Source organism: Podarcis bocagei, assembly GCF_964188305.1.
Source record: "Podarcis bocagei genome assembly, chromosome: 4".
Taxonomy (NCBI): domain Eukaryota; kingdom Metazoa; phylum Chordata; class Lepidosauria; order Squamata; family Lacertidae; genus Podarcis; species Podarcis bocagei.
This window is the reverse complement of record NC_138128.1, coordinates 3,303,027-3,326,507: the sequence shown is the minus strand read 5'-3', so window position 1 is coordinate 3,326,507 and position 23,481 is coordinate 3,303,027. Positions and strand designations below refer to the sequence as shown.

General features: G+C 48.4%; 1 long non-coding RNA gene across 1 annotated transcript in view; it reads right to left on the bottom strand.

The window, feature by feature from the left end:
- The window catches only part of LOC308585230, a 133,449-nt gene extending 110,960 nt beyond the window's left edge, over positions 1-22,489 (bottom strand). The window contains exon 1 of the long non-coding RNA XR_014007175.1: positions 22,288-22,489. This is a non-coding gene — a long non-coding RNA (uncharacterized lncRNA). The remainder of the gene's footprint in view (positions 1-22,287) is intronic.
- Between the last annotated feature and the right edge of the window lie 992 nt (positions 22,490-23,481).

Here is a 23,481-nt window from a genome sequence, read left to right as displayed (position 1 = left end):
CATAGCATGTCCATGGCTACAGCCTGCACTAAAAAAATCACGCATCCACTGTTTCCTGGGGTTGCAATGGCGCAAAACCGTGGTTACAATTACAGATCCACATGGATCCTCAGGATTTTTGCATTGGGTCACCCCAAATTTACCATCAGATCACATGTCTGTGGCCACAGCATGAACCACAAAAATCATACATCCACTGTTTCATTCAGAATATTTTTTCTCCTTGTTTTCCTCCTCTAAAAACTAGGTGCGTCTTATGATCAGGTGCGTCTTATGGAGCAAAAAATACGGTAGGTGGAGACAACCGTGAGAACATAGGAGGTTGTCAAGGAGCTTGCCTGCCACTGCCTATTGCTGCTTGGAATGCAGAGAAGACAGGAGGCAAAGAAAGGAAGTTACTGTACTTTTCTGTGTATAAGAGGATGGTTTTTTGTTATAAAATAATGTTAGAAATGGGGGTCGTCTTATACACGGATAGTGTGATGGCCTGGGAATCCGATTCAGAGGCTGAACCGGAGGAATCCCAGCCTGCACAGGAGTCCCCGCCTCCAGGGCCGGCTGAACTGGGGCAGGGCCTTGAGTCTGAAGCGCCTGCACCTGTGCCGGATCCTCAGGAGCAGGCACCAGGTGAATCCACTCTGGCTCCGGAGGTGATTGAGGGCTCAGTGCCTGCAGGTGAGTCTCCCCCTGGGTCCATTAACCCTTCAGCCTCTCCTGAACTGCAGAGGCGAAGGGCAGAGAGGCGAAGGGCACTGGTTTCTCCCAGGAGGAGTGCTCGCCTTAAGGCCAGGAGAGGCGGGGCTCCTGGGGGCCGGGACCGCCCCTGGCCTCAGAGAAGATAAAGGCCAGTCAGCCCAGTCCCAGGTTGCGGGAGCAACGTCGCTGTTGTCGTCGTCGTCGAGTACCTGCTTCTAACCTTCCAGTGTTCCTGTTCCCCACCCGGCTTCCTGCTTCGGACCTCACCTCGCCCCTTGTGGACGGTTTCCAGGCTAGTGACCCAGGACTGATCTTTGACTACGATAACGGTAACCTACCCCCCGGGACCAGCACAGATAGTGCATAGGGGGGACGGGGGGGGGGGGTTGGTTGCTGCCGCGAGCAGGAGATTTTCATCAGCGATTGGGCGGGTGATTTTTGGTTGCGGCAATGTCTGCTGTTTGGCTGTTGCTGCGGCAATCGGGTGGGTGATTGGCGGCTGTTTGCGGCAAGCGGGCAGACGATTCGTAGATTTTGCAATGTGTGCAAGTGGTAGTGTTGGTCAGGCGGGTGAGTGATGTTTGGCAGTCCCCCCCCCAAAAAAAGCTCAACAACTCTGGGCAATTTCCCCCCATTTTCCTAATTTGGAGTCCCATCTTATACACGGGGGCGTGTTATACACAGAAAAATATGGTACTCTTCTATGTTTTACACCCCCCCCCGATAGATCAGCACCCTTTACAAACTATTGTGTTTTTTCCAGGGACAGGTATTTTCTGATTCACCTCAGGCAGCAAAATGTTTTGGGCTGGTTTTCAAACATCACTGTCTTGTCTTCCTTTGCCTGGTTATCGTCTTCCAAAGCAACTATTCTATTCCGAACTTACAAATGGAAAGCGCAATGCTGGTGGTCAGCCAAAGCGGTTTAAACGCTCTCTCAAGGCAAATCTTTAAAAATGTAGTATAAACACCGACAACTGGGAAACACCAACCTGAGAGTGCTCCAATTGGAGAACAGCCTTTAGCAAAGGTGTCATGGGTTTTGAAGACACTCAAACTCAGGATGCAAGGGAGAAATGTGCTAAGAGGAAGGCACGCTTGGCAAACCCTCACCGTGATCAACTCCCGCCCAGAAACCTATGTCCCCACTGTGGAAGGACGTGTGGATCCAGAATTAGCCTCCATAGTCATTTACGAACTCACTGTTAAGACCGTGTTCATGGAAGACAATCTTACTTGGCTACGAGTGACCACTAAAGAAGAAGACCTCATTTCCTTGGAATCTGCTTTTTAAACAGTACCACTGTACAGCTATTGCCTGTAGTAGAGCAGCCCTGGAGTCAGTAGATTTCCAGTAAACTTTGTGGGGAAGAACAATGGAATTGCTTTAACCCTCTTGCAAAACCCTTATCTGCTCTGAGAACTTCTTGGAACACCCATCGACCTAGCAGAGCCACCAAGGTGAGATCATATGAAGATCTTGCTGCACCTGGCCAATGACACATCTAGTCCTGCCTCCTGTTCTCATGGGCTGCTCTGCCACTTTTGCCAGGGCAAGAGGGGACACTGAGGTCCAGCACCGAGGGCCTTCTGGCGGTTCCCTCACTACAAGAAGCCAAGTTACAGGGAACCAGGCAGAGGGCCTTCTCGGTAGTGGCGCCCGCCCTGTGGAAGGCCCTCCCACCAGATGTCAAAGAGAAAAACAACTACCAGACTTTTAGAAGACATCTGAAGGCAGCCCTGTTTTGTTGTTGTTTCGTCGTTTAGTCGTGTCTGACTCTTTGTGACCCCATGGACCAGAGCACGCCAGGCACTTCTGTCTTCCACTGCCTCCTGCAGTTTGGTCAAACTCATGCTGGTAGCTTCGAGAACACTGTCCAACCATCTCGTCCTCTGTTGCCCCCTTCTCCTTGTGCCCTCCATCTTTCCCAACATCAGGGTCTTTTCCAGGGAGTCTTCTCTTCTCATGAGGTGGCCAAAGTATTGGAGCCTCAGCTTCAGGATCTGTCCTTCCAGTGAGCACTCAAGGCTGATTTCCTTCAGAATGGAGAGGTTTGATCTTCTTGCAGTCCATGGGACTCTCAAGAGTCTCCTCCAACACCATAATTCAAAAGCATCAATTCTTCGGCGATCAGCCTTCTTGATGGTCAGCCCTGTTTAGGGAAGCTTTTAATGTTTGATGCATTACTGTATTTTAATATTTTGTTGGAAAGAAAGAAAAGAAAGAGTTTGGATTTGATACCCCGCTTTATCACTACCCGAAGGAGTCTCAAAGTGGCTAACATTCTCCTTTCCCTTCCTCCCCCACAACAAACACTCTGTGAGGTGAGTGGGGCTGAGAGACTTCAGAGAAGTGTGACTGGCCCAAGGTCACCCAGCAGCTGCATGTGGAGGAGCGGAGACGCGAACCCAGTTCACCAGATTATGAGTCCACCGCTCTTAACCACTACACCACACTGGTGTGGCTGGGAAGCCCAGCTAGATGGACGGGGTAATAATAATAATAATAATCCTGGCAGAAGCTGGCACCTGCATGGGGGCGCCTGGTTGCGCCCCTGGAATTTTGTGCCGGGGCCATGGCCTCGCTGGTCCCCACACCACGCCACTGTCTCTGTGATATCTAATTGTCTCTCCCTCCTGCCATGCCTTTCTAAGTGCCTGAAGTCTTTAACATTTCTGCTTGTGAAAAAACTCTTGAAGAATTTCCTTGGCTTTTATTTGAATCCAGTCCAGGGTACAAGTACTTTTCAAGCATTAGCATAATGTTATCGGCCTTGTGCATCGTGGACCTCTCACTCTCTCTCTCTTTCTTCTGGAAGTCTTTGAGGCTGCGGATTCCTAATTTATCAGATCTCGGATCAGAGCGGTTGTCGGCCCAGGCAGCCGGGCTGAAGCTGCGAGAATGTAATTCTCCTCTTGTCATCACTATCGCGGGGGAAGAGAAGAGGTCGACCTGAGCTGCGAAACACCTTCCTCTCTCCTGAGGCCCTGATGCTGATAAACTGAATGGTTTTCATGACGCTCCAAACACTCTGAGTTTAATGGATCAGAAATTAAAGCGACTCAGGATGAGCACAGCAGGGTCTCAGGGACTGTTGAACAAAGATAAAAAATTGGCTTTGTAATTTCCGCCCCTGATAAGTCTCTGAGCGTCTTGCCGGTGGAGGGCTTGGTGTTCCCTGGAGGGGTTTGCTTTGTGGGTTTGTTTTTGAGCATCAAATCCTCGCACACGGGGCATCAGTTTGGAAGCTGCCCTTGATGTCTGGGCAAGGAGAATGGGAACCAATCTATCAGCGGAAAACTCCAAGGCCTGAAACTTTTGAAAAAGGCACACACTATTTACCGTCTTAGACTAGAGATGAACTTTCAATGCTAAAGCTTTCTTCTTGACCCTGAAGCTGCCTGGCTACAGACCTGCAGGGCTTCCTTCTGTGACATCAGAGCAGCTGAACCAATGGCAGCCAGTGTTCCCATGACGCTGCAAGCAAATTTGCTTTGGGAAGAGATGTATTACTCAGACTGAACAGCCAGGCCACAGTCAGCAGTTGGGCAGGGTATAAATATATTATTATTATTATTATTATTATTATTATTATTATTATTATTATTATACCACCTGCAGCCCTCTTGGCTTCCTGAATTGTCTGCTCGTCACTGAGCTGATGGCTGCAATACCCTGTTGGGCCATCTGCAGTGGGGGCGCTGCAGTCTAGCAGAGAGGAAGCGAGTCACACTTTTCCTCAGGCTGCTGTGGTGGTTGCTCAAGGCAATTGGTATCTTATCCTACAAGGAAATAGTAGTTTCCCAGCACAATCACTCCCTGTTCAACCCTCTGCCTCTAGTTGCTATCTTGGCTGGGAGACCTGGAAGAACTGCCCTGTGCCTTGCAGACTTTTTCCCACCTAGACTGGGAAGGCAGAGCTCGGACTGACTCCAACTACAAGAGCAGAGGCTGCTGAACAGACTTTTGGGTTGGGATGGTTGGGCGGAGGGAATTGCTGCTGCTGCTTGCTTCTTTATTTAAGATCTTGTGGTTTATGTGGCAATCGTTTGATTTCATTTTGTATTTTTATTATTTTTATTGCATTGTTATTATTTTTATTCTTTATTAAATTTATATAGTGTCGTTCATCAGAGGATTTCAGTTTTATTTATTTTCTGACTTTTGTTATGTTGTGGTTATGCATTTTTTTCATGCTCAAACTGCCCTGAGCATGGTTTGAACTATGGAAAGACAGCATACAATTAAAATTATGTATGTATGTATGTATGTATGTATGTATGTATGTATGTATGTATTATGCCTTGTTATGAGTTTATGGGTGCCATACATCCCTGTGTCATCAGTTTTAGGCTCCCTGCATTTCTGAGTGCCAGACACTGAACCCCTGGATCTAGCAAAAGTAGAAACCAGACCAATTTCCTGATGAGGAAATCACCTGGGGATGAGCCATTAGGAGAGCAAAAGGAAGGTGATGAGCCATTAAAAGGTAAAGGGACCCCTGACCATTAGGTCCAGTCGTGACCGACTCTGGGGTTGGGCGCTCATCTTGCTTTATTGGCCGAGGGAGCCAGCGTACAGCTTCCGGGTCATGTGGCCAGCATGACTAAGCCGCTTCTGGCGAACCAGAGCAGTGCATGGAAACAGAACAGTGCCCCTCCTTAAACTCAGGGTTAGTTAGAAGACAAAGGGAGAATCTGAGGTAGAGTTTTAGAGATGGCCATGATGGAAAAAGGTTGCAGGCTGTTGAAGGCAGCAAGCTGGAGAGAGACTCATAGTACAATGTCTGGTATCTGCTTGCATCCAAGTCTGCACCTACGGGTGAAACAAGACCCTCTGGAACACCTCCATCACAGGCTCAGGTTGTATATACGTGTAAATAAACCATATATCGTAAAGACACCACAGTCTTCTCTGTACCTGACTTCCAAAAGGTAGCAGGAACCCTGGGTAAGCCACGTTGGACTCCTGGAATCTCTCATGCTCAAAGATTGGGGTGGTGTGCAGCAGTACATATGTCTGTAGTTGTGCCAGGTTCTGAGAAGTCCCTTTTTCTCAAACTCTTGCGAAATTTGCCACGGCTACTTCCATCATTACAAAGGGACATATAATAGAGGCAATCATGTCAAGCACCTAGTCTTACGAAACATTCCACCTGGACCTCTCATCTCACAGAGAGAAAAGAAAGGAGAGCAAATCTCTTTCAGGTATATTAAAAAAACTCACCATCCCCCCCCCCCTTGCTGGAAGCACTAAAGCAAACAAGCAAACAAAAACCATGTAGTATTTGATAGCCAAATTATTCAAAGGCTTTAATCTTGAGTCTTTTATGCAGCTCTCACGACTATAGGAGGGGAAAAATAAAGTCTCTCCCTCTTTTCCAGTTCCCTCTCCTCTGCCAAACACAAAATGTCTTCCATGTGCACAGCATTAGGATTTCTATATGTAATGATTTTTTATTTTTTATTATTGGGAACGGATCCAGACTGCTTGTGGTGGGAGTCAGGAGGGATGAGTGCAATTATTAGCATGTTTTGAGATCCTGCATCCTCTGGGTTCTATCCTGTTCTGAAGGGGGTTGAATGGCTTTTTGACTGGTAGATATAATTGCCACTACAGTGGAACCACGGTTTTCGAACGTAACCCGTTCCAGAAGACCGTTTGACTTCTGAAACGATTGAAAACCAAGGCACAAAGGATGGCCTGCAATTTCAATGGAGAAAAGGGAGGGGGGACTCAGCAGAAGCTGTTTGACTTCCGAGGCGCGTTCAGAAACAGAAGCAATTGCTTCCGGGTTTTTGGCGCTCGAAAACTGAAACGTTCAGCTTCTGAGAGGCTCGAAAACCAAGGTACCACTGTAATTGGACACTTGAAAGAAGAAGGCACTGTGATGTCAGTCGTGGCTTTTTGGCTGAGGTTACCATGACAGTCAATCAGGAGGTGGTCCAAATTCCTTTTCTGCGCCCACCACAATATCCTCTGTGAGCCTCCTCAAGAGTAGGCCTTGGGTCGATGTAGGATAGAAAGTTTGAGGATCCCTGGCCTACGGGGAGCCCAAAGAGTGGCTCAAGAGCTTTTCCCATTTGCTCCATCCCCATGTGTACACCTAAGCTGTACATCTGACCCTCCGGGTGCCAGAATCTGCCCCACTGCCAACCTCCACCCCCGATCTGCAGAGCACAGCCTTGTGTTTCTTAGTTGTGGATCCTGAGATTCAGGGGGTTGAGCTTAGTCCCCACTGCTGGCTCACCCCACTGGGATGCTCCCCACCAAAATAGTACCCCCCTGGGACATGCACTGCTGCCTCTAGCTCCATCTCTGCCTGTCCCTATGGGCGCCCCCCGTCCCTAGCCCCTATGGGGAGTTTGCCCTGCCCCTATGGGTGGTTCGCCCTGCCCCTGGGAGCACCACCCCAGATGCCTGAGAGCCTTCCTCCAACACTGTCCACAACTTATGAAAGGTCTAGGTCACAGGGGTCAGCAAACCTTTTCAGCAGGGGGCCAGTCCACTGTCCCTCAGACCTTGTGGGGGGGCGGACTATATTTTTTTTTGGGGGGGGGAGAGGAGAATGAATTCCTTGCCCCTCAAATAACCCAGAGATGCATTTTAAATGAAAGGACACATTCTACTCATGTAAAAACACACTGATTCCCGGACCATCTGCAGGGTGGATTTAGAAGGTGATTGGGCCAGATCCAGCCCCCAGGCCTTCCTTTGCCTACCCATGGTCTAGGACCATGTCAGCAGTCCACTGCAGCCTCCCAGCTTCTCCTTTACTCCATGTGTTGAGCTGATTTCTAGAAGAAAAGGGGAGGGGGAATTGCTGGGGATTTTGCACAAGCTGAGCAGCAGAACTCCCAACATTTTGAAAGATGCCGTTGATAAAGTCCAAAGGATCCTGCAGAGTGTGGGGGAATGTTGCCTTGTGTGTGACAGAGGAAGATATTTGTTGAAAATGCCTGCCTCTAATCTCTTTCTCTTCATGTCCTTTTGTTCAGCTGTGGACTCTTTGTCCCGATAAGGCATTGCTGGGAGTTGAGCATTTCTCTCCCTCCGTCTGTCTTCCATTTTAATTTTAAATGAAGCACACGCAGGGGAAAGTGGATCTTAGCCGGCTGCAGGAAGCTATTACAGGCTGGAGAACTTTACTAGGCAGAAAAGGGAGACTTCTTGACTGGTGAATTAAATGCCCAAGTTTAAGTTGGGGAAGATCCTGAGGGGCACGTTCTGCAGTACATGGTCAGCCCATGTGGCATGCTGGTTGGGTATGGTAAAAGGTAAAGGACCCCTGGATGGTTAGGTCCAGTCAAAGGCGACTTTGGGGTTGTGGCGCTCATCTCACTTTCAGGCTGAGGGCGCCGGTGTTTGTCCACAGACAGCTTTCCAGGTCATGTGGCCAGCAGGACTAAAATGCTTCTGGCGCAATGGGACACCGTGACAGAAACCAGAGTGCATGGAAACACTGTTTACCTTCCTGACGCAGTGGTACCTATTTATCTACTTGCACTTTGATGTGCTTTTGAACTGCTAGGTTGGCAGGAGCTGGGACAGAGCAACAGGAGCTCACCCCATGGTGGGGATTCGAACTGCTGACCTTCTGATCAGCAAGCCCAAGAGGCTCAGTGGTTAAGACCACAGCGCCAGCAGGCTCTTCTTAGATTCTCACATTCTTGTTAGGTAGTGAGGAGGTCAGTGCAGTGCAAACACACTGGCAGACCCAATCTGGGTACCTATTTATCTAGTTGCACTGGTATGCCTTCAAACTGCTAGGTTGGCTGGAGCTGGGACAGAGCAAATGAGAGCTCACCCCATTGTGGGGATTCGAACCCCCGACCTTCTGATTGGCAAACCCAAGAGGCTCAGTGGTTAAGACCACAGCGCCACCTGTGTTCCATCCTTGCACACCAGAGCCTCCTTTCCCTGCCTGGGTAAGGCTTGACCTGGGAATGGAGCTGCTTTGGTTGGCAGCCTCTGTCCGCTGTGGCCGAGCTACTCATGGTGCAGCCCAGTCGAGGAGAAGGGGCAGCAGCTCTCTGCAGCCAACACTCCACTCTGCCCCCAGGGTCAGACATGACCCAGGAGCAGAACTGCAGCAGAGCTTGCAGCTGGGCACAGGGAAGCTGTCTTGGCAACTCCCTCACGTACCAGAGCCAGGCTCTGATGGGAGCCTGTTGTGGGTGTGCCTGGTCGTGCTTCCTCCAGAAAATGTGTGACCCCCCCCCCCAAGCTGCAGGACTGAGAAGAGCTCTGCTGGAACAGGCCTAGTGGGGCTCATCTAGCTTAGCATTCTGTTCTCCCATTGGCCAACCAGCTGCATGTGGGAAACCCGCAAACAGGATCCACAAGAGCAACTCTCCCCTCCTGCAGTTTCCAGAAACTGGTGTTCAGAAGCATTACTGCTTCCAACAGAGCGTGGCCATCAATAGCCCTCTCCTCCGTGAATCTATCTAATCCTCTTTTAAAAGCACCTAGGTTTGTGGCCATCCCTGCTTCCTGAGCCAGGGAGTTCCTAAGTTTATGTGCTATCTGAAGAATTCCTTCCTTTTGCCTTTTCTGGTGTCAGCTTCGCCCTAGAGCCAGTGCGCCAACTGGACTCATGCACCTCAACCCCGACTGGGCTAGGCGAGCTGGGAAGCACCGCCAGAGACCTCCTTTCTCACAGGAACAGGTCACAGTGCTGTGGACTCACAGCTCAGAGCTGAGAGCACCGGATTCACTGTCTCAATAATACAGTCGTTGCGCAGCAGAGTCTTGCAGAGTCTTGCAGAGTATAAACCACTCGGAGAGCAGCTCTGTAGAATATCTTCCTTTATTCTGTAACTACAACTATGATACAAAGCTATATACAGAGCTGAATATTCTGAGCATAAATCAATGCTACACTGAGAGTCTGCAGCTGCTCTTAGCAGCAACCTTATCTCTAGGATCTCCAACACTCTCACTCTCTCCGATACACTGACTGACTGACTCTCTCTCACACACACAGAGATGTTGCTGGGCAGAATAAGTAGATAGGCAGGACACGCCTCCTTCTCTCTGGAGAGTCAGCAGAGACCATCAGGAGATCATCAGGAGATTCTTGGGTATGGGAGGGGTGAAATCTCCTCATCTGGATCATCCAGATTCCAGCCTCGTGGGATGTCCATGGGGTCTAATGTTGTGAGAGGAACACAAACATTCCTCGAATCCTACTTGTGGGTTTCCCGTGAGGGCATCGTGCTGGCCACCGTGGGAACAAGATGTTGGGATACTGCCAGGGAGACAAACGCCATCATGCTTCCACGTTGTCTCCGGACAATCATTGGTCTCCCGTGGAAACAGCATCAGTCAATTAACGACACGAGCCTCAGACCCATTCCAAGACTCATGCAAGACCTTTTCGCAGAGTTTCCACAACGGAATATTCACCCAGGAGAGCATAATTACAGCTTTATTCAACGTTGGTCAGAACAAAAGAAAAACATGACTGCTTGCTTCCGTGTCGAGGAAAAACAGCCAGAACAATAGCTATATACAAAACGGAAACTCCCTGTGAGCAGGAAGTACACAGGCATGTGACACACAACAGCCTGTTCCCTTTTTAAGGAGGAACGGAAATATCCTAACACGGGATGCTGGATTAGTTGGGCTGCTGCCCTGATCCAGCAGGCTCTTCTTATATTCTCACATTCTTGTTAAGGTAGTGAGGAGGTCAGTGCAGTGCAAACACACTGGCAGACCCAATCTGCCGCTCCTGCTGGTGTATTTGCAGCTTGCTGACCTCCCCACCACCTCCCCATCCCCTGTCCCCCCGTAAGAAACAGCAACCCATTCACAGGGAAGCTGCCATAATGGCCTCCTCTCCCAGTGAGCCACAGTATGCTGATGACACCCAACTCTATCTGTTGATGGATGGCCATCCTGACTCGGCCCCAGACACACTGATCAGATGCTTGGAAGCTGTGGCTGGATGGTTACGTGGGAGCCGGTTGAAGTTAAATCCTTCGAAGACAGAGGTCCTCTGGCTGGGACGGGACGATATGGGATTGAGGGGGCAACTCCCATCTCTTGCGGGGGTGCAATTAGTGCCAGCACCGTCCGTTAAGAGTTTGGGTGTGTAATCTTCGATACCTCCCTCTCCATGGAGGCGCAGATTGCAGCTATAACAAAGGCGGCATTTTTTCATCTCCGCCAAGCTAAGCAGTTGGCTCCTTACCTCTCTCGCCCTGACCTAGCCACTGTGATCCATGCGACGGTCACCTCCAGACTGGATTATTGTAACTCGCTCTACGTGGGGCTGCCCTTGAGACTGACCCGGAAACTCCAGCGGGTGCAGAATGCCGCAGCGAGACTCCTTACGGGGTCTTCGCTGCGGGATCACATTCATCCGGTGCTATACCAGCTGCACTGGCTCCTGGTGGAGTACAGGATCAGGTTTAAGGTGCTGGTTTTAACCTTCAAAGCCCTACACGGCCTAGGACCCTCGTATCTACGGGACCGCCTCTCCTGGTATGCCCCACAGAGGAACTTACGGTCCTCAAATAAAAACATCTTGAAGGTCCCAGGCCACAGAGAGGTTAGGCTGGCCTCAACTAGAGCCAGGGCTTTTTCGGCTGCGGCTCCAACCTGGTGGAACGCTCTGTCACAAGAGACTAGGGCCCTACAGGACTTGACATCTTTCCGCAGGGCCTGCAAGACAGAGCTGTTCCACCAGGCCTTTGGTCAGGGCGCAGCCTGACTCCCTCCTTTGGCAATCTTTACAATACTTTAGTTTATGGTTGCCATCAATTTTGATTTTAATTAATTCTTTGATGTTTTTATAATGTTGCACTATTTTAGTGTTGTTAGCCGCCCTGAGCCCGGCTTCGGCTGGGGAGGGCGGGATATAAATAAAATTTATTATTATTATTATTATTATTATTATTATTATTATTATTATTATTATTCCAGCTGAGTGGCGGGTCTCAAGAGTGCCCTTTCACCTTCTGGGTGTTCCTTTATGAATATGCCCTGCTCATTCTTCCTTCACTGCTTCTAGGGTCCGACCCAGCTGGGGCCGATGCAAATTGCCAATATTATTTTCCCATTTTTTCACCCAGGGTGGTCACAGGGTGTGTTACACCAATGAAAACCCAATATCAAAAACAATTTAAAATAACTGTACATCATAGTAATAGGGCAGTGAAAATACACATCCCAAGTGTCAAAAGCCAGGGTAAAGATGTGTTTCTTCAGCATTTGCCAGAAGCTATACAATGAAAGTGCCAGATGTACCTCTGTGGGGAGGGAGTTACGCATCTTAGGGGCCACCACAGAGAAGGTCTGCTCCTAAGCCAACCCTTCAGCGGGCTTCTGAGGGTCTCCACTACTGATCTCAGCATCTGAGAAGGTCTGCAGGGAAGGAGGCAGTCTTTCAGGTATTTTCAGCTCCACCTGGTACACAGACTGAGACCCTACCTGCCCGCAGATTGTCTCACCAGAGTGGTGCATGCTCTAGTTATCTCCCGCTTGGACTACTGCAATGCGCTCTACGTGGGGCTGCCTTTGAAGGTGACCAGGAAACTGCAATTAATCCAGAATGCGGCAGCTAGACTGGTGACTGGGAGTGGCCAGCGAGACCACATAACACCGGTCCTGAAAGACCTACATTGGCTCCCAGTACGTTTCCAAGCACAATTCAAAGTGTTGGTGCTGACCTTTCAAGCCCTAAATGGCTCCGGTCCTGTATACCTGAAGGAGCGTCTCCACCTCCATCATTCTGCCTGGACACTGAGGTCCAGCGCCGAGGGCCTTCTGGTGATTCACTCATTGCGAGAAGTGAAGTTACAGGGAACCAGACAGAGGGCCTTCTCGGTAGTGGCACCCTCCCTGTGGAATGCCCTCCCTTCAGATGTGAAGCAAATAAGCAGTGATCTTCTTTTTAAAAGACATCTGAAGGCAGCCCTGTTTAGGGAAGTTTTTAATATTTAATGCTGTATTGTTTTTAACACTCAATTGGAAGCCGCCCAGAGTGGCTGGGGAAACTCAGCCAGATGGGAGGGGGCATAAATAGATTATTATTATTATTATTGTTTCCTGCTTGGCAGGGGGTTGGACTCGATGGCCCTTGTGGTCTCTTCCAACTCTATGATTCTATGATGATGATGATGATTAGGGGCCTGAGGCATTTAGGGCTGTGAACACTCATGTGAGCACCTTGAATTGGACCCTGAAATGCAACCAAGGCAGCCTTTTTAAAAAAGGGGTTATGTGAGATCTTAATGGCCGCTGCATTTTGAACCAACTCAAGTATCCGAGTCGTCTTCAAGGGAAGGCCCACGTAAAGCCCATTGCGACAATCCAGCCTCCGTCCCCAAACAGCTGGAGGGCACCAGGTTGGAGAACGCAAGCAGACCTTGCATGGCGTGAGGAACTGGCAGGGATCCAGCTACGAGCGTGGGGTTTGAAAAGGTTTTGTTGTTTATTGGGAGAAGTTGACAAGCTTTCCTCTTATTTATCAGGAGGGGAAGGGAGGGGAGGAGGGGGCCAGTATCTTGAGGCCCAAGGAGAGACAGGTTGTCACTGATCTGCAACAAAACAAGGAAGGGACAATTATATTGTCTGAAGCCAAGCGAGATGCATTAGCATTTTGGCATTTAGATGCGAACTGTTATCTGTGCCTCAATTGTTAATTAAAAGCAGTTCCGGTCCTGATTCCCTTCTCTGTCTGCGCTCTTTGCCAGTTCCTTCACTGTTATTTATGGCCATTCTTTTCTCCTGCCTGCCCCCCTCTCCGCTCCCCACAACTGGACTGCCTCGGTTGTCCTTCTGTGGGGAAAGAGAGAGGAGGCCGAAGGAATGGGGAAGAGAGGGACTTGCACGTAGCCCGCCTTGTCTCCCACGAGCACTTGTGGGACCCGAGACTCCATGTCAAGCAGATAAGAGGCGGCAAAAGGGGAGAGGACAAAACGAAACAAAACACCCGAGCGGTTGTCGTTGCCGTCACAATGAAGCGCTATCCTGGGGGCGCAGGACGCTAATCGCTGCCAAGTGTGGAGCTCAGATAACAATGCCCACTTCAGCTCAGCAACGGGCATGGATCTATTCAGACTCCAAAACAAAAACACAAATGCACACATATACACATTGCGTTTCAAGGCAGAGGATGATATCCCAGATTCCAAATTAGGCAGGGATACAGCCTCCCTCCCCCCCAACAGAAGTGGCCTTCTGTCCTAATTTCTAGAGGCCGACCCGCTAGGTCAGGGGTCAGAAAACTTTTTCAGCAGAAAACACTGTCCCTCAGACCTTGTGGGGGGGCTGGACTATTTTTTTGGGGTGGGGGAATGAACCAATTCCTATGCCCCACAAATATCCCAGAGATGCATTTTAAATAAAAGCACACAATCTACTCATGTAAAAACACCAGGCAGGCCCCACAAATAACCCAGAGATGCATTTTAAATAAAAGGACACATTCTACACATGTAAAAACATGCTGATTCCCGGACCGTCCTCAGACCGGATTTAGAAGGCGATTGGGCCGGATCCGGCCCCCAACATTGATGCTGAAATCCAGCACCGCCTGAGCTCTGCGAGTGCAGCTTTCTCCCCATTGAAGTGCAGAGTGTTTGAGGACCAGGACATTTGCAGAGAAACCAAAATGCTTGTTGACAAAGCTATTGTACTGCCAACCTTACTGTATGCTTGTGAAACATGGACCACTTACAAACGCCATCTCCAACTCCTTGAAAGATTCCATCAATGGTGTCTCCGAAAATTTTAAACATCACTTGGGAAGACAGGTGAACTAATACCAGTGTACCGGAAGAAGCAAAGATCACCAGTGTTGAAGCAATGATTCTTCAACATTCTTCAACTTTGTTGGACTGGTCATGTTGTGCTGATGCCTGATTATCATCTTCCAAAGCAACTACTCTATTCCGAACTTAAAAATGGAAAGCGTAATGCTGGTGGTCAACAAAAGAGGTTTAAAGACTGTCTCAAGGCAAATCTAAAAAAAATGTAGTATAAACACCAACAACTGGGAAACACTGGCCTGCGAGTGCTCCAGTTGGAGAACAGCCTTTACCAAAGGTGTCATGGGCTTTGAAGATGCCTAAACTCAGGATGAAAGGGAGAAACGTGCTAAGAGGAAGACATGCTTGGCAAACCCTCACCGTGATCAACTCCTGCCCGGAAATCTCTGTCCCCACTGTGGAAGGACGTGTGGATCCAGAATTGGCCTCCACAGTCACTTATGGACTCATTGTTAAAATCATGTTTATGGATGACAATCTTACTCGGCTATGAGTGATCGCCAAAGAAGAAGAAGAGGAACCTATGTGCTAGGTTTCCTAATCTGTAGGGCTCGTTGTGAAGACTTGATCAGGCATTCTTCTTCTGCTTTCAAATATATATAAAAAATTCACACCCGAGCCTCCATATACTCTCAGGGAAGAGGGGTCTGTCCTCCTCTGCGTCCTCCTCCCCTCTCCCAATTAACCTCCATCTCTATGGCTCAGTAGTGGGAGGGACTGCAGAGCTAGGATCACCATTGCCAAGGTGCCACCCCTAGGTCTCAGGTTTGGGCCCTGAAATCTCAGGATTTGGGGTGCTCCCGACTTGGCAGCCCTCATGTCAATCCTATGCAGACTGCCAGACCTAGGCTGGGCACAGACTGAATTGTGAACATGGAGGAGAAAAGCCCTTTAGAGCTGCTGTATTTGCCATCTCTTGGAATAAAAATTGGGGTCGGGGCAGGCTCCAGCTTTGAAGTGCCCCCCAAAAGTAACCTCTAGTTGGATCCTTCCAACCCCACGTGGTAAAATGTATTCCTTTTCATTTCATAGTTGTTGAAATAAAAAATTTAAGGACACACACACACACACACACACAATGTTCATAAATGCACCAACCAAGCATGTACATCGCTATATAAACCACATGTCTGAAACGCCACAGAAAGTCCTGAAACCATTTTGTGCCTCCCAAATTGACCTCAAACAAGGTCAAAAGAAAATGGAAAAGCCTCCCCATTGTCTTTTCCTTCACAAATCCTGTCTTAAGGGTATGTCTGTGTATGAATAGGGTGAGGCTGTGACCTGGCTCAGGAACTAAGTACTTATCATTACAAAAGACTGGCCAGGCTCCCCAGTGTATCCAATCAAGCGAGCATTAACAGGTAATCTGCCAGACAGGAGATAAATAACACACTCAGATTTCTGCTGTAGACCACCCTTTCTGTGATGTATGTATGATGTTTCTGGGGGGTTGGTCTTGGACTCCAGGGTGGGCAATTTAAAATGTCTATATAAGGGCGGACACACCTTGGTTCTGGGTCCTCCTCCTTCTCCTGTGTGTGGTAAGTGAGGACCCTGTTGCAACAGAGCAATAAAGATCAGGCTTACGAGCTGCTTTGCTTCTCAATATTCTCTGGTTGGCCTCAGTTATTTTCTCCAGCCGATGGAGAACCTACAAAGGACTCTATAAGGGCTCTTGTGTCCCATAAGGGAATAAGGGCAGATTTTTGTTTATTACAGAGTCATTTCTAAAATTGTAGCTATCCTTCTCAATTAGCTTATCTGGATTTTATGCAGACCTGTGCCTTCCTTTGTCGTCGTCATCATCATCATCATCATTTTGTAAGGCGTCAGTTGCTACCCTATTCCTATTCCACAGCTAGGGGTGCGTCCACCCTGTCTCCAAGGTCTTAATATTCCTCTAATGAGGCATCACCGAAATGACAGATCCTCTCCCCGCATTTTTTTTAAAATAGTCTTCAAGAAAAGGCAAAACAGCCTTCAGATGTAATTGCCATGAGTTTTTATGGCCCTAAAAGGAGCAGTAAGATAGGATTAGTCTTAGTTAAGGGTGACTCACCCTTCTATCTGTTTCAGATTGAAACAAATGACAATGTTTGCTTTCGATTATTAGATTAGCCATATTGAAATCCTTATTAGGGGCTTATGATTGGGGTGGGTGGGTCGGGGAGAGGAATGCTTCTGCATGGTGCCTGCAGAACAGCAAGTACTCTAGGCATGCCTTATCATGACGTGAGGGTATCCCTACTCTGCTGAAGCTGTGACAGAGGGTTACCATTGTCTCTTGTTGTTTAGTCGTTTAGTTGTGTCCGACTCTTCGTGACCCCATGGACCAGAGCACACCTGGCTCTCCTGTCTTCCACTGCCTCTCGCAGTTTGGTCAAACTCCTGTTCGTAGCTTCGAGAACACTGTCCCACCATCTCGTCCTCTGCCGTCCCCTTCTCCTTGTGCCCTCCGTCTTTCCCAGCATCAGGGTCTTTTCCAGGGAGTCTTCTCTTCTCATGAGGTGGCCAAAGGATTGGAGCCTCAGCTTCAGGATCTGTCCTTCCAGTGAGCACTCAGGGCTGATTTCCTTAAGAATGGAGAGGTTTGATCTTCTTGCAGTCTGTGGGACTCTCAAGAGTCTCCTCAAGCACCAGAATTCAAAAGCATCCATTCTTCGGCGATCAGCCTTCTTTATGGTCCAGCTCTCGCTTCCATACATCACCACTGGGAAAACCATAGCTTTAACTATACGGACCTTTGTTGGCAAGGTGATGTCTCTGCTTTTTAGGATGCTGTCTAGATTTGTCATTGCTTTTCTCTCAAGAAGCAGGCGTCTTTTAATTTCGTGACTGCTATCACCATCTGCAGTGATCATGGAGCCCAAGAAAGTAAAATCTCTTACTGCCTCCATTTCATTCCCTTCTATTTGCCAGGAGGTGATTGGCCCAGTGGCCATGATCTCCGTTTTTTTGATGTTGAGCTTCAAACCATATTTAGCGCTCTCGTCTTTCACCCTCATTAAAAGGTTCTTTAATTCCTCCTCACTTTCTGCCATTAAGGTTGTGTCATCTGCATATCTGAGGTTGTTGATATTTCTTCTGGCAATCTTAATTCTGGCTTGGGATTCATCCAGCTCAGCCTTTCACATGATGAATTCTGCATATACAGTAGGTTAAATAAGCATGGAGACAATTATTCACCAATAATTGGTGGGCTTGGTCTAATATGGACACGAAGGGTGCCACAAGGTTCTGTCCTGGGCCCGTAGTTGTTCAACATCTTTATAAACAACGTGGATGAAGGAATTGAGGGGATGCTTATCAAATCTACAGGTGACACCAAACTTTTTTGGGGGTGGGGGTGGGGAAGCCAATGCTGCAGAAGACAGAATCAGAATTCGAAATGACCTTAACAGATTGGAGAACTGGTCCCAAGCTATAAAATGAATTTCAGTAGGGACAAATGGAAGTTTCTGCAGTTAGGCAGGAAGAACCAGCAGCACAAATATAAAAAAAGGGGGGGATACCTGGCTTATTAGTAAAGGTAAAGGTACCCCTGCCCGTATGGGCCAGTCGTGTCCGACTCTAGGGTTGCGTGCTCATCTCGCTCTAGAGGCCGTGAGCTAGCGCCGTCCGAAGATACTTCCGGGTCACGTGGCCAGCGTGACAAGCTGCATCTGGCGAGCCAGCACCAGAGCAGCACATGGTAACGCCGTTTACCTTCCCGCTATAAAGCGGTCCCTATTTATCTACTTGCACTTAAGAGTACTTTCGAACTGCTAGGTGGGCAGGAGCTGGGACCGAACGACGGGAGCTCACCCCACCGCGGGGATTCAAACCGCCGACCATGCGATCGGCAAGTCCTAGGCACTGAGGTTTTACCCACAGCGCCACCCGCGTCCCGGGTTATTAGTAGTACATGTGAAAAGGATCTATTCAGGATCTTATTAGTAGTACATGTGAAAAGGATCTAGGGGTCTTAGCAGACCACAAGCTTAACATGAGTCCACAGTGTGATGCACCAGCAAAAATGCTAATGCTATTCTAGGCTACATCTACTGAAGGATAGTGTCCAGATCAAGGGAAGGCATAAAAAAGGTAAAGGTAGAGGACCCCGACAGTTAAGTCCAGTTGCGGACGACTCTGGAGTTGCAGCGCTCATCCCACTTTACTGGCCAAGGGAGCTGACATTTGTCCACAGACAGTTTTTCCGGGTCATGTGGCCAGCATGACTAAGCCGCTTCTGGCAAAACCAGAGCAGTGCATAGAAAAACCATTTATCTTCCCACCAGAGTGGTACCTATTTATCTACTTGCACTTTGACGTGCTTTCGAACTGCTAGGTGGGCAGGAGCAGGGACCGAGCAACGGGAGCTCACCCCGTCGCGGGGATTCGAACCACCGACCTTCCGATCTGCAAGCCCTAGGCTCAGTGGTTTAGACCACAGCGCCACTCTATTCTGCCTTGGTCAGACCACACTTGGAATACTGTATCGAGTTCTAGGCAACACAATTTTAGAAAGATATTGACAAGCTAAAACGTGTGCAGAGGAGGGCGACCAATATGATTAAGGGTCTGGAAACTAAGCCTTGTGAGGAATGGTTGAGGGAGTTGGGGATGAGGGAGTTGATACTAAGAGGAGATAAGATGTTGTTGTTGTTGTTTAGTCATTTAGTCGTGTCCGACTCTTTGTGACCCCCTGGACCAGAGCATGCCAGGCACTCCTGTCTTCCATTGCCTCCCACAGTTTGGTCAAACTCATGCTGGTAACTTCGAGAACACGGTCCCACCATCTCATCCTCTGTCGTCCCCTTCTCCTCGTGCCTTCCATCTTTTCCAACATCATGGTCTTTTCCAGGGAGTATTCTCTTCTCAGGAGGTGGCCAAAGTCTTGGAGCCTCAGCTTCAGGATCTGTCCTTCCAGTGAGCAGGAGATAAGATAGCCATCTTCAAATAGCTAAAGGACTTTCACATGGATGACAGATTAAATCTCCAACCCTGGCTCAGCTGAAGAGACACTGATTTGCTCAAGGACTCAGCTGGCGAATCCGAGACCAGGGAAATCCCCCAGAATCCCTCAGTGGACAATATTGAGCTAGAGGAACCCACAGTCTTGCTCACTATAAGGTATCTTCCTATGCTTTTGTACCACAAGGCACAACAGACAGGCACCGGTATCTTTCCCCATTGGCAGGGGCTTTTTGTAGTCCACAAAATCTGGAGGGCACCAGGTTGGGGAATGTTGGTGCAGGAGGCACTTCTGTTTGCCTGGTATATAAATACATCACCACCCCAGCCTCAAAACCTAAATACATAGAAAGTAGAGTTTGGGGTCCCCCCCACAGTAAGGAAGGCAGTAGCTGCAGCGTTCCCCTTAGCTTTCATATCCTAAAACACCTTTGGGCACTGCTTATGTTTGCAGGATTAGAGCAATGTTTCTGCAGAACTCAGTGAGGAATGGAGAACTAGCCAGAAGCACTTTGTCAGCACGTTGCGCTGAGGTGCACTTTTATGGCTCTCCGCTTCAGGCATTACTAAAACTCTGAGGGCTGCCAGCGCCATCGGGAATCCTCCAGCACATCAGACTCTTAATTCTCTTGCAAAGCATCTCTGTGTTTGTTAGACAGGCAGGCAGGCAGGCAGGCAGAGAGCACAATGTGAGAAGCAGTCTGTGCAGCCCAGTCTAAGGGGAAATTCAACACCCCAAGTCCATCGAAAGCATCCTAGCTCTGCAAAGGGCCAGGCTGCGCATCCGTGGTTCCCCACCCCACCCAGAAATAATGAGCTATGAGGTAGCTCAGTTAGTTAGAGCATGGTGCTGGTAACGCCAAGGCCGCAGGTTCGAATCCCATATGGGGAAATGGCATACAAAGGTGTAGGAAGGTCAGGTGGTACCAGGTGTGGAAAATTTCTTGTCAACCCCCCCCCCATTGATCCCCCCCCCTGCAAAAACAGTTTTACGTTATTTCAAATTTTCTTACAAAGGAATGTGGATTCTGGGCCTCTGACTACAAGTAGGCGACTATGGATAGATACTTAAATCTACAGGATGGATTGTGTTTTGGCTTGTGTTATTTTATTTATATATATATATATATTTAATAAAATTTATTTTAAAAAAACCTGCAAAGTGGTTTACCAAAACAAAAAACAAAAAACAACAACACAGCAGTAATGAAATATACTCAGAGTAGTCGCAAAGTGATTTCATGCTCTTTATTCAGCTCATAGTGGTGAGGAGGAATGAATGAATGAAAGTCCCCTCAAAGTATCTGCTTTATATACATTATTTACACAATGGGCTGCACATGATTGGCTAATTCCGGAATTCTACTGTAAGCCAATCAGGTTGTGGATTCACTTCTATCTGGAGCATGATTGGGTGGTTCCTGCCAACCAGTCATACTGCTGCATTGTTCTAGGACCAATCAGACTGCTGCATTCTGAATCCTATTGTTCTAGGACCAATCAGACTGCTGCAATTTGGATCCTATTGTTCTAGGACCAATCAGACTGCTGCAGTTTGGATCCTATTCAACTCAGTACATAACAAGTAAAATCAAGAAAATTTAACAATCCTACTTTAAAGCATACGAAAGCTAAAATAATAAGATTAAAATTCAACTTCCTAAGCATAGTCCTGCGTTGCAGGGGGTTGAAATAGATAATCCTCAGGGTCCTTTCCAACTCAACAATTCTACGTTCTCAATGAGGTTTTACTCAGAGTAAGGTAAAGGTAAAGGGACCCCTGACCATTAGGTCCAGTCGTGGCCGACTCTGGGGTTGCGGCGCTCATCTCGCTTTATTGGCCAAGGGAGCCGGTGTACAGCTTCCAGGTCATGTGGCCAGCAGGACTAAGCCGCTTCTGGCGAACCAGAGCAGCTCACGGAAACGCCGTTTACCTTCCCGCCGGAGTGGCACCTATTTATCTACTTGCATTTTGACGTGCTTTCGAACTGCTAGGTTGGCAGGAGCAGGGACTGAGCAACGGGAGCTCACCCTGTCACAGGGATTCGAACTGCCGACCTTCTGATCAGCAAGTCCTAGGCTCTGTGGTTTAACCCACAGTGCCACCTGCATCCCTTTTACTCAGAGTAGACCCACTTAAATTAATGGGATCCTAGATGGCTTGCACTCTCCACTCACCAGCTCAGAGGTAGTGAAGCACATGCCTGCAGGCCAAATGTGGACCTCCAGGTCTATCTGTTTGGCCCTTAAGAATCTCTGCGGGCCACGCTCCTGCTGTAGCCACACACGCCTTCCCTGGGCTACACTTTTCACTAGCCTTGCTTCACCATCAGTATTTCTGGCTGGCTGGAATGTATTCTCAAACCATGATGTCATGGATTGGTTGGGTACAGATTGGTTGGTGGGAGGAACCAACCAGGAAACCATGGAGGGAAGAAGTCTCAGAGCCCAGGGAGTGGTGGTGGGACGATGACGAGTGGTCAGAGAGAAAGAGAGAACAAGGGTGTAGGAAAGGGGGGTGGGGGGCGGTCCGCCCCAGGTGCCATAATGGAGGGGGGGGGGGGTTTGACAAATTATCAAGGAACAATTACTGCCCTACTTTGTTGTTGTTTAGTCGTTTAGTCATGTCCGACTCTTTGTGACCCCCTGGACCAGAGCATGCCAGGCACTCCTGTCTTCCACTGCCTCCCGCAGTTTGGTCAAACTCATGCTGGTAGCTTCGAGAACACTGTCCCACCATCTCGCCCTCTGTCATCCCCTTCTCCTTGTGCCCTCCATCTTTCCCAACATCAGGGTCTTTTCCAGGGAGTCTTCTCTTCTCATGAGGTGGCCAAAGTCTTGGAGCCTCAGCTTCACGATCTGTCCTTCCAGTGAGCACTCAGGGCTAATTTCCTTCAGAATGGAGAGGTTTGATCTTCTTGCAGTCCATGGGACTCTCAAGAGTCTCCTCCAGCACCAGAATTCAAAAGCATCAATTCTTCGGCGATCAGCCTTCTTTATGGTCCAGCTCTCACTTCCATACATCACTACTGGGAAAACCAGAGCTTTAACTATACAGACCTTTGTTGGCAAGGTGATGTCTCTGCCCTACTAGGGCTGTTCATAAAATACTTTTTTTAAAAAAATATGCCTGCTCCAAAGTTCCTATCTTACTACACTAGGGATTATATAGCTACATATGAAATTTCATGCATATCAGTTAATATCTTGACCCTTCTCCATGAAAATAGCTGTTTACTTGGCTGTCTTCCTATGTCGTGAAGGCTGAAATTTCAACAAAGCACATGCCTTTAATAGACTCTTTTGGGGCACCTGCTAAAAGCAAGCATACCTAGATGCTTAGGAAGTTGAAGTAATTTTAATCTTAATATTTTAGCTTTTGTACGTAGGATTGTTAATTTTTCTTGATTTGTGGGGTTTTTTTTGTTTTGGTAAACCACTTTGCAGGTTTTTAAAAATAAATTTTATTAAATAAATAAACAATAAATATAAATAAAATAGCACAAGCCAAAACACAATCCATCCTGTAGATTTAAATATCTGTCCATAGTCGTCTTCTTGTTATCAGAGGCTCAGAATCCACATTCCTCTGTAAGAAAATATGAAAAACCATAAAACCATTTTGGCAGGCAAAAAAAATTTAAAAATCAATGTGTTGGGGGTGACAAGAAATGTTCCTTACCGGGTACCACCTGACCTTCCTACGCCTCTGATAGAGAAGACTGGGAAGAGGCAACAGGGCTGCGTGAGCGAGGGGAGTCTGTGACAGAGAAAAGACCAGAATCGGAGGCTGAAGCTGAGGCAAGAGAGCGGGGGGAGGGAGGCCAAGAGGCAGAAATGAGGCTGGCTGGGTGTCTCCCCCTCCTGCTGTGATGAGCTCCCTTCCCCCTTGTCTCCGAGAACCAGAAGAGGCATGAGAAGGGCGGAAGAGAGGTTGACTTAATGCAGGCGCAGTCTCTGATTGCTTGGGGAAAGCCCTGGAGAGGAAGGGACTTAGATGGCTGTGGGGAGGCAAGGACTCTCAATTTCAGCAGCTGATTGCCATGGGGC